Genomic DNA, 12,001 nt, shown 5'->3' with positions numbered 1-12,001 from the left:
TCGCTTTGCTTTCACTGTGAAAATTCGCCCCAATGCGTCATCAAATAGGAGGAGCTTCCATTCTGCCCCCCGTCAAGTCAACATGCTGGACCTTGATCACACGGAGTGAGTTGCTATGCTGTATTTGTTGTGGAAAGCTGACAAACGTTGCCAGCGGCGCCCTCCCTGGGTTCACAACATCCTCATGAGACGTTCCCAATTCGGGGAGTTTCATTATTTGCTGCAGGAGCTGTGTCTGGATGACGGCCGCTTTCAGCGGTACTTCCGTCTCTCTAGGACCCAGTTTGAGGACTTCCTGTCCCGTTCGCGCGTACACATGTGAAAAAAAAAAAATTGGTTGCTGCTGCGGTGCTGCTACTTTGTCTCCCCTCAAACTCTGTCATAATTGTGTTATAAACCATTCGCCATTTGTTTTATTATACATCTGTGTAGTTAATAAAATTATCTTCACGGACGATTCCTTTGCGCGTGCACGAAAAAAAACTGGCTGCTGCCGCTGCACATACCATCCAGGACCGTGCACTTTACCTTCTAATGTTTACATCGTATATATATTTTTTGATACTTATTATTTGATATTCCTGCTTTTCTTTTTTATTTGCCTGCACTGATTTTGGAGTTGGCGCTTAATCTCGTTGTACATCGTATAATGACAATAAAAGGCATTCTATTCTATGCTGTGGTGCTGCTGCTCGCTCTCCCCTCAAACTCTGTCATAGTTGTTATACACCAGTCACCATTTGTTTTATTATACATCTGTGTAGTTGATAAATAAAATAATCTTCACGGACGATTCGTTCGTGCGCACACGTAAAAAAAAAAAAAAACTGGCTGCTGGCACTGCACATACCATCCAGGACTGTGCAATTTAACTTCTAATGTTTACATCGTCGGCCCATGTCTAGCTGCAGCCCTAGTTATAACGTTACAGCAAACGCTTAACGTGTGCAAATGCTAATGAAATCATCATTATTAATGTTAACATTTACAGCTATCAGTATAAGTAAACAGCTCACTCTAGATGTTAATGTTAGCGGCTAACTTGTCAATTAGCCAAGATGACTGTCCCTCTTCATCAGCATCAGAATCAGCCACAACGTGCTTCCTTGCTGTTGTACTGCCGTGGAAGGCAAGTTCTGCCTTGCAGATTTTACATTGCATGTTTTTTTCTCTTTAATTTGGTTAAAATGCTCCCAAACTTTTGAGCTCCATTGCCGGCTAGCCATGATATTGTTTGGCCATAACTTTTTCAGTGACATTATGGCTGACCCCGATTACCACTACTGAGCATCTGCGCTAAGGGCAGAAAGGCAGCGGAAGGTACAGAGGCAGTTTTGAGAAAAAAACAAAGCTTCACAAAATAAATCATGACGTTGATTATTAAATTAGTCATAGATGATTTTGATAGGTCGACGTAATTGTGACTAGTTGGCTAATCGTGGCAGCCATGGTACTATGTATGCAAGGGGTAAGAGGGAAATCTAGAGCCCTCAAAACGTGACGCACGGGTGGAGTACATTTCGATGGTCCCCCTTATTTCATGGTGGGGGACAAAAACTTACTGGGTGAACTGGCTTATGTATTTCTGTAAAATATTTTGTTCCAGGTGTTATGACTTTTGGTGTTGTGCTACCAAAGTCTGCTTACCTGCACCAGCTGGTAGCAGAATCTGATGGAGACGTTCTGTCGCCGCATATGGTGATCAAATAAATGTGCACTATTTTAAAAGCAGCGAAAAACAACATGTCACTGAAAAATGGGGACAACTGACTTATTTGTGCAAAATATGCCAGACATCATTAAAAAGAACTTCCTGAACCTATACTTAAGGCAAAGCCCAGTGTTGAAGACTGTTCAGACTGAAGCAGCACAAAATTTTAATGAGATGGCTGCCTCACATTTCTTTATGCAGGGAAAATCCCTGAATAAAGTAAAACCGAGAAAAACTTTTATCACAAGTGCAGATGTTAGATCAGATAAAGCTTTCTGAGTGTGTTTTGCAGGCATCTTATCTAATTTCATTGTATTTTGGGCAGCACAGTCTTAAAGGTTTTCATCTTTTTCATATTTCTTCTTAGTTTGCAGGCAGCGAACAGCCTGTTGTTGAGCTGTCTTTAAACAGTAAAGGGCCTTTCACACCGGACGCATTGGAAGTGTCAAAGGTGTCACGAATCGGTCTAAAAACCATTATTTTCAATGAGACATGTTGCTTTTTAGAGGCGTCAGAAGCGTCATGTCAAAAGCTGAACTAAAGCAACGCTTCTGATGGGAGCGCACATTGCCGCTTGTCGACAGGCTGACGCGGTCAAAGTTCAACCCAGTCCAACTTTCACTGCTCTGAGCTGTGACGTAGCTTCCCGCTGATACATCGGGCCAAAACACGGAAGACTAGTGGCAGAAACCAGAAAAATCCTTGCAAATGTTTTTTTTTTTTTAACCTCAAAATTTCTGATTACTGTTAAAAAAAGGTTGAGAACACTTGTAATTAAAATAGCTAAATAAATGGTTCTTTAGAAACTTTTCTTAATCTGTAAATTAAAACCGCTGTTATTTCAGATTAGATAACTTCTTGTTTAACATAAGGAACCTTGGACATTTATTTTTAGACAAGATAACATGGACATTTGTACATTTTTTTTTAAGTCTGGTAGATTATTCATGTCTCATTTCAACCAAAAAAAACACACTGTAAATAAATACAAATGTTTATTATAAATGCAACAGGAGATAATTTAAGAATGACTGCGGTGTCAGGGCTTGACATAAACCAATTTGTCCCATTGGCCCACAGGGCCAGTAGAATTTAGAAGTTAGTAGGAGCACTGGTCCATGGTTTTGCACGCGAGAGTTCATGATATTCCACCTTGAAATCCTGCAAATAAAACTGCCTATATAATATAAACCAATACAGAAAAAAAACATAAAATAGTCTATGGACCATGAAGTTAAAAAAAAAAAATAGAATTTATCAGAGGGCATTCTTGAGTGTAAAAAAATAAAGTGACTCCCATAAAATTTAAAGGGCATTTTTTAAAGCAACCCTCAGAGTTGGCTAACTCACAGTCAGAAATGTAAAATACAGATGTAGGTCCATATCAAAACTAAAAAGTATGCCTTGTCTGGATTGGAGTTATAGATCTAAAAATTGAAGAAAAATCTATGCTTGGCTTCTTTGCTAATAGTGTCACCGCAGGGAAGCTGGTTAGACTTTTAAACTAGCTTCAAAACAGCCAGGATCTACCAGGACCAAGCATATACTTTACTTACTTGTCAGCATACGACGGATAGGCCCTGCAGATTTGGCAGAAAACCTCATTCATCTCTTGGTCATGACCAAGCCACGGCCATTTTTTGTGGCCAGGTTGTGACAAAACCGCTCTTTCTCTTGTTTCTTTCATACTGCCTTTCTCTCTCCCTTAACCCATCATCACAAAGCTTCCTCTTCTGGCCAATTCCTTTAGCAAAACTCTTTCCTGGTTGTTGTCTGGGTTTGGGTGGATGTAGTTTAAACATATTTCAATTCGAATTTTGTATCGCTCTGTTAGATTTGCGTCTTGTTCGTCTTCGTTTCTTGCAGCTTCCTGCGCATTTAAAGATGCTAACGTACATTGTCGAAGATTGGTGACGGAAACGGGCAAACGCACGCTCCATGCATCGACAACATACATTTCAATGTGCGCGAGATTCTGCATGGAGCATGGTTAGGGATGGATATTGATAAGATTTTATCTATCAGTACCATTATCCGTTCCGCTTATCGATCCGATTCCTTATCGATTCCGTTACCGCTTGTGAATTTTCTGTGTACTAAAAGTAAGCTTTAAAGCAGGGCTGTGAACACTCTGCAGATCCGCGGGATTCCGCGGATTTCATCATGGGGGGTTAGCGATGTACTCTTTAATGAATGAATTAATGAATTTATTTGGCACACAAACGCAACAATAATCGTGAACATCACTGAGTTTTTAAAATGCTTATCGCAAAGCGTTCTCTTTTTTTACGACATCATGTAAGTTTTATAAGTCCGCGGACACTGATCTGTGTGTTACAGATACAAATCAGTTTCCTCGGATCCACGGAGTTTCACGGAGGAAAAATGCCTGCCACTCAAAGTGTAGCCGTTACGACAGTTGTCGTAAAGCAGGACTGATAAAAGAAACGGGAAAAGTGAACTATGCCATTAGGAAACACGGTAAGAATTTTTCTCTCCCTGGAAAATAAACATTCTGCTGTTCAAACAGGATTTTAGACAAGATTATGTGACTTTTTTCACTAATCTAGACTTTCTTTCATTATAAAAAAGACATTGTGGCTTTGAATGCATTTAGGCTACATGAATTTACACAGGAATATGTGACTTTTTACTATAAGGTATGTTATTGATATTTTACCATGATTTTCCAAATATTGTACAAGCTTTAGCTGTGGTTTTTGAAGTCTTCATGAATTTCAGGTAGTTTAATTGTTCTGAGTTAATGCATAATTTGGTTTACAATTAAAAGGAAAATCATTCCAGGTCCTACTTCCATGTAATATTCTGTTATTTCAATATCATCATTGACAGGTCAAATAAAAGGTTGAATATAGGATCATTTAAATATCCACTAATTTTGAGATTTGTTCTTCCAGGAGATGCTAAAAAAGCATCATTAGATAAAAATTTAATTCTGGGGCCCCACAAGGCCCTAGACCTAGCTCCTGGGGATCGGTACACCCCCCCCAGACACCCTGCAAATTTTCCTCGAATTTCACTATTTTCATTTCACAGCCCTGTTAAAGGTTTTCTATGTCAACATTTTATTGTCTTAAAGTAAATAAATATGAAATTGGTCACTGGATCCTTAAACTCTGGACCTAAATAAACTCTACATGGTGGCTCCTTGATCTCTGAATATGAATAGAAATAAACAAAATCTGTAGTTTTTTTTTTTTTTTTTTTTGTCAAAAGCATTTCCTTTCAGACATTATTGGCATGAATGTCTTTCCATACCTCTGAGCAGAACTCTTGCAGCTGGCTGTGCTTCAGCATCAGTTTAATTCATAAAGAATGCAGGACGAAGAAAAAAATGTTTGTCGATTGTAGTTTATTTTCTGTATTACAGCGTTTGGAAAGAGGTGTCATTGTAATTAAAGCGGCAATTCGTTTTGAAGTTATTAATTCCGACCGGACTGTGTCTCAGCAGAGAGCTGCACAACGTTTTAATCTGTACAAAAGTGACTCACAGTCACGATTGACATATTTTAATGGCTTTGAGAGGAGTCAAGAAGCGGACTTGCCACTTCTGAAGAGTTATTACTGTTATTGCTGTTGTTGTTGCTATTATTATTAATATATAACTTTAAAAATTACAATTTTTAATACATTTGAGTCTTTTACGACAACAAGCGCTGAGCCATTAATTATTATACAGAAAACAAATGCACACAAACGTGCTGAAAACAGTTAATTCTAACTTTAACATTGAAAACGCCATAGACATGCTAACGCGTTAGCATCAGTCCCGTTTTCAAGTTATAAAATACATCTATCAGCTGTTTCAGAAGACCATAGCAGATCGGTTTAACATAAAAGGGTATATATTACTCCCAGGCATATGTTCTTTAGGGTTTTAGCAGGGAAAAATTAAGATAAAGTCCAACGACCCAGCGGATCGAACCATTGCATCATTGGTTCATGCTTCAAAGTGCAGTCGCTCTGCAGAAGTGGTTGATTATAGACCTGCAGCGGGGTCTGCAGTCAACATAAAGAAGTGATCATTTTCTCGACAAAGACCCTCAAAAACAAGGGTCGCTCTGAAGGACTGATAAGGGAATGGTTAAGCAAAAAGACTATTGATATCGGTGGATTGAATCATTTCTTAACGATACCCAACCCGAGACGAGAGATGTGGTCCGTGGTGCGAGACCAAAACAAACATGGGTGACTCTGTGAAGTTTGATGACACGGAGATGTGAAGAAATTTGACTTTGCCGCCGCAAAATATGGTAAAATAAATAGAATTTTTTGTATTTTTGTAGTGGTCCATCATTTGATGAATTGTACTGGCCTGTAGTGCTATAGACGTAGACTGCTGGGGGGTTCCCATGATGCACTGTTTCTTTCTCTTTTTGCTCTGTATGCACCACTCTGCATTTAATCATTAGTGATCGATCTCTGCTCCCCTCCACAGCATGTCTTTTTCTTGGTTCTCTCCCTCAGCCCCAACCAGTCCCAGCAGAAGACTGCCCCTCCCTGGGCCTGGTTCTGCTGGAGGTTTCTTCCTGTTAAAAGGGAGTTTTTTCCTTCCCACTGTAGCCAAGTGCTTGCTCACAGGGGGTCGTTTTGACCGTTGGGGTTTTACATAATTATTGTATGGCCTTGCCTTACAATATAAAGCGCCTTGGGGCAACTGTTTGTTGTGATTTGGCGCTATATAAAAAAATTGATTGATTGATTGATTGTAGTGACCCGAAAGTGGGCCAAATCGGCGCCGGGCCAGCGGGCAAATGGCTATGTCGAGCTCTGATTGTGATTGGAAAGTAGGATTTCTGTGACATAAACCTCTTGATGATTTTTTTTTAATGGAGTCATTTCAACTTGTAATTACATCAAAATTTGTGATTGTCTTTAATGTTGTGATCAGCACAGAGTCATTTCTAAAATATGAATTTGACTAGTGATTGTGAATTGTGCATAATAAGGGGAGAGCTTCTACCTTTGCAAATGTTTTTTGACTTTGATTTCGTGGACACTTTTAATGATCCATTCACTTATTGTTAAAATATAAAATGAAACAGCTTTTTAAAAAACAATAAAATAGTTGCTGTTGAAAGAGCAGTAACAGCAACGCCACAGTGTTCCGGCGTCAACCTGCGTGACGTCAGCGTCGCATTAGCTGATGAGAACTGATAGCGAGAGGATCAGTAAAAATGGTGAAGGCTAAACGCTCCAAAGTTTGGCTTCATTTCACACCCAAGGGCAACGACTCTGCGACGTGCCACAGATGTCATAAAACAATTGCATGTAAGGGAGGTAACACATCAAATTTGATGAAGCATCTGGCCAGTCACGGAGTTTATTTGAAAGCTGAACAATGCACGGTGTTTGATAAACTGCGCGACGTTTCACGGCCCAGCACTTCGGCAGCAGGAGCTGCAGGGCAAATTGAAGAAAGTCCCACTCCCAGCCCTGCTAGTGTGGCGTTGCACATCACCGATGATGACGATGACAGCAGCCGTTCCTCTTCAGGTAAGTTTAGTTTAATGCCAACCGCAAATCTTGATTATTAAGTGTCTTAGGTTAGCATTAGCAAGTACTGTTGCATTTTAACAGCGTGTGTCTAACGCCTGACTATGTATAGTTCCACTTAGTGTGTGCTGACGTTATGCTTAACATGAACCTCATATCAAGTACTGTATGTATGCAAAATGTACGAGATTGAATGCGCATTTTGCACAAGATTGAATGCGCAATTTTGCAATTGCATAGGAACAACAAATAGGTAAGCTATAGCTAAAGACTGCAGGCCAACAACTTAATATTATGTTTCAATTTTATTTAGGAATAAAAGGGTATTGTTTTTTTTGACAATGTGTGTGCAGTTCATTTTTTTTAAAGTACCGGTTCGAGAACCGTTTAAGCACCGGTATCGTTTAAAAAATACCGAGTAGGCATCGGTATCGGATAAAACCCAACCGATACCCAACCCTACACACTGATGTCAGGGTGCTGCCATGCAAGGCACTCACAACACACCAGGAGCAACATGGGGATTAAGGACTTTGCCCAAGGGTCCTTAGTGATTTTCCGGTCAGGCTGAGATATGAACCAAGGATCCTCTGGTCTCAAGCCCAATGCTTAACCACTAGACCATCACCTCCTACATTAATTATAATTATTATAATAATTATTCTTATTTTATTTATACTTCTATTTAGTCATTTGATTTTTAAATGGACCACAATGGAAATAAGTTTTTGCACTATCTTGTGTTGTCCATGTATTTTTAATGTATTTACTATTATATTATGTACTTACATTGAACTGACATTCACTCACCACACTCATGCTTTTAATATAACAATGACTTACTAATCGCAGGATTAACTTTACAAATGACAGCGTAACAGCCCCGTTACACTGAAATGCCCTGGCAAAAACCCAGCTGTATGAGATGGAGTACTCTACTTTGAATGTGCAGCTATTTGATGTAATAGAAAACACTGCATTAAAAACAAGTTACAAAATTGATGTTTTGGCAAACTCAGTATGTTTTTTTAAGGATTGTCATTATTTCCCCTTGTCTGTGTTGGTTTCTTCTGGGTTCATCAATTTTCTGCCACAAATGAAGGCGTACAGGTTTATACAGCTGTGAGGAAACCTACAGTTTTAATTCTGCTGCTCCTAAAGCTTCCATAAACAGGGTCAGTGTCAGTAACAATGCTTTGAGCTTGCATATTTCCTCTGTCCAATAAATTGCTGCAACTTAAAAAAAAAAAAAAAAAAAAAATATATATATATATATATATATAGATATAGATATAGATATATATATATATTTATGGTCAAAGTTCCTTCACTTTTCTGTTTAAACTGGCAGAGGCATGTACGGAAAATCATTACGCAACTGTGATCCTGAAAAGCTTATTTGTCTGAGTTGTGAGCCTCTTTATTTCGTCCTTCATGTTGATGGACAGAACTAAATCTGAACCGTTTAAAATATTGCCACACAGTCTGAAAATCTTTGAAATATGCTGTCTGCTTATAAATATGAGCTTATGCTAATCAAACCACTGACATAAACTCAGGCATGCCTTTACCAACATCTATCAATCTACGAGAGAAAGATGTGAAAACATTTTGAGATACTTCACTGGATCGGCAGTGTTTCATACAAATATAACATATTACATACAAATATTACATACATATTATTATTACATACAAGTTATACAAATATAACATATAAATAGAACATACAAATATGTCCTCTTTAACAAATTAAAGGTGCCTTGACACTTGCACAACTTTGATCCGCGCACTTGCACACACATCGTTGTGACTATCTCCACCCGCTGTGTTCCCAGCTGGATACCATGCTTTGTTCCACTGGATGCCATGCATTGTGCGCTGGACGCTGTGTATATAAAATAATTATTTTGTAGCGGCTTAATTTTTTTTCTCAGAGTTGGCTGTTGAAAATGCCTCTAATCGCGCGTACATAGGGGACAGCAACTCTACCGAGACATGATTTGATTGAGCTACGCTGCTAATTCTTGTAACACACACACACAAATCCACTATGCTGTCTGGGGGCTGTTAGGAGGAAAAAAGGATGAAAAGCTGGACTAATTTCTGACATGATTTTTTTTTTTCCCGCTCCATTGAGGATGTACACAGTCTTTTTGGTAGTACACGCGCACAAGTGCCGACCCGCTCGTGTGTGTGTGTGTGTGTGTGTGTGTATACACACGCACGCATGCGAGGGGGACAACAAGCTAACTGACGCTGCTAAATCTTGTAACACACACACACACACACACAAAATCCACTCCGCTGTAAGGTGTCTGGATGCATGAAGAACTGTTCAGATGAAAAGCTGATGTGATTTTTTTGCCGGGCTAAGAAACTGCACAAAGTCTTTTTTTATGGAAGTCCGAATTCAGTGCACAGCTTCACTGGACTACGCGTTGCAGTTTGGACTTTAGCAGCAGTGGAACAAGTAAGTCCCCTTTCTGTTTATAAATTAATAAAATATCAAATGACAAGGATCTATTTTAGCCGTTATGTAAAACAAATAATGAATGTTTTTACATTCTTTCAATATAAGCATCGTTTCTTCAGTCACAACGAGAAACTATTTTCAGATGTTGTTGTCCACAATTTGGACGTGTTATGTGGATAAGTTTTCATCAGGCTGTAATGATGAATATGACTGAAATGACGTAACAGGTTTGGCTGTGTCTTCCCCCATGTTTACACGCTTAATAAGGTCAAATAACGTTGGGACTGCAGTATCTTTCAGCAAGTTTTTTGGTTTCGAACAAGTTCTCAGTGGGGCAAGTGAGAAATTGAGAGTCGCTGTCTCTTTAGTGTCTGCATCTATAAGTGAGTGAGTCACTCTTTTTTTTTTTTTCCCCCAATAACAATTTTATTGAAATTTTTAAACATTATAACAATTAAAGTACACAGGTACAGTTGGCTTATTAGTGGTTAATTTAACGGTAGCTCATCTAGCTATAGTTAGCTTATTTTCGTGATTTACATTTTTATTTTACATGGTTTAGGTTTTTAATTATTCTTCAGTTTATGGGTTCTTTAATAGGTATCAGCATATATTGTCTAAGTTTGGGGTTTCCATTAGATAGCAAATAGAATATGTACGAGTATTTCGTCTTCCTATAGTAAGCTAACAGGGTGGCCTTTAGATATATACCTAAAACATATTGAATCATAGTTTCTGTTTCAGTAATAAAATAGCCATATTTATAGCTTAGCCTACTAGGTATACATTTAATACAATCTTCTCCTGTATGAATATTTAGGTTTTAGAAGCTAACTCCTATAATATTATGTAGTAACTATATTTCTTGTATATGTTGTTTATTACCCCTATTGTGTAAATATCACTTATATACATGATGTCCATTTTCTTGAGCTGCTTGGGTGGATAGGGAGAGTTCCCATGGGATAAAAAAGCTTTTCAACCTACCATCCCTGGTTCTCAAAACCAGGCACCAAAGTGGCTCTACTCTACTCTGTTCTACTCTTTTTTAGATATTTAGATATACCATAGTATACACTTGTAGAGTTCTTTTTTTCCAAATTCTTTTTATTGATTTTAAACAAGTTTTAATTTGTACAAACATGAACATTTGAACATAACACAAATTGCAATCATTCACACACACTCACACATCCCTGGCAAATTTACACAAAGAGGACCCCAGAAACAAAATACAGTTGGTAAAAGGCTTACAGATGTACTTAAAGTGTATCAACCTATAGTGTTCAATTATATAACAAAATAGACATAAATAATAATAAAATAACTAAACAGTAAACATCAAATATAGTAAATAGGTTTCACAACTCTATTTATCTGATTCTCTAATATTTATATAAGGTTTCCAAAAAGAATAAAAGTCCTGTTGACGTCCTTTGACAATATACGTTAATTTCTCCAATCCAACACACTCTGAAAGTTCCTTTGTCCATAATTTTAAAGAGGGAGCATCCACGTTCTTCCAACATAAAGCAATAGCTCTTCTGGCATGTAAAAATCCAAAGTCCAGTAGTTTAATCTGTTTCTTTGTTTGTTTGAAACCCTCCGGATATATTCCCAATATACAAAGTTTAGCACAAAGAGGGATTTTCACATTAAATGCTTGTGACAAACAGTTGACAACTTCAACCCAGAATTTCTGGATTTTTGAACATTCCCATAAACAATGAATAAGCGTACCCTTATCATTCAAACACTTAGTGCATGTATCAGGGATATTACTAGACTTACATTTACTCCTCCGTCATATTCTCTGAGACTGGATGCTGGACTTGCACACATTTATTTTATTTTTAGTTAGTAGCTTTTATTGATTAGTCCATTTTTCTTTTATTTACTTAACCCTATTTTGTGTGTCTGGTGCAATGTGTGTGTCTTGTGTAATGTGTAAGCTGCTGGATGCCTTGAATTTCCCTCTGGGTGTGTGTCTTGTGTAATGTGTAAGCTGCTGGATGCCTTGAATTTCCCTCTGGGATCAATAAAGTGTCTGTCTGTCTGTCTGTCTGTCTGTTTTTGAGCTTTTAAACATGCCTCACTCCATTCCAACTCCTTTATTTCATCTTGTATGTCATATTTCCAGGCATTCAATTTCTCTATTGAAGATTCCCTAGAGTTACACATTAATAATTTGTAATATCTGGACAATAGTCCTTTCTGTGGTTTAAATGCAATTTCTTCTATCAGTGAAAGAGGAGGAAGTTTCATAATCATTTTAACTCTGGATGATACGTAGCTTT

At 38.1% G+C, this 12,001-nt stretch overlaps 1 protein-coding gene across 5 annotated transcripts in view; it reads left to right on the top strand.

The window, feature by feature from the left end:
- LOC117508145 (eukaryotic translation initiation factor 4 gamma 1-like) overlaps nt 1-12,001 on the top strand; it is a 210,168-nt gene that overhangs the window by 9,696 nt on the left and 188,471 nt on the right. The gene's annotated exons all lie outside the window — the stretch shown is intronic.

This window comes from Thalassophryne amazonica, chromosome 4, assembly GCF_902500255.1.
Source record: "Thalassophryne amazonica chromosome 4, fThaAma1.1, whole genome shotgun sequence".
Lineage (NCBI taxonomy): Eukaryota > Metazoa > Chordata > Actinopteri > Batrachoidiformes > Batrachoididae > Thalassophryne > Thalassophryne amazonica.
The sequence above is the reverse complement of the archived record's forward strand: the minus strand, read 5'-3'. Positions and strand labels throughout refer to the sequence as shown.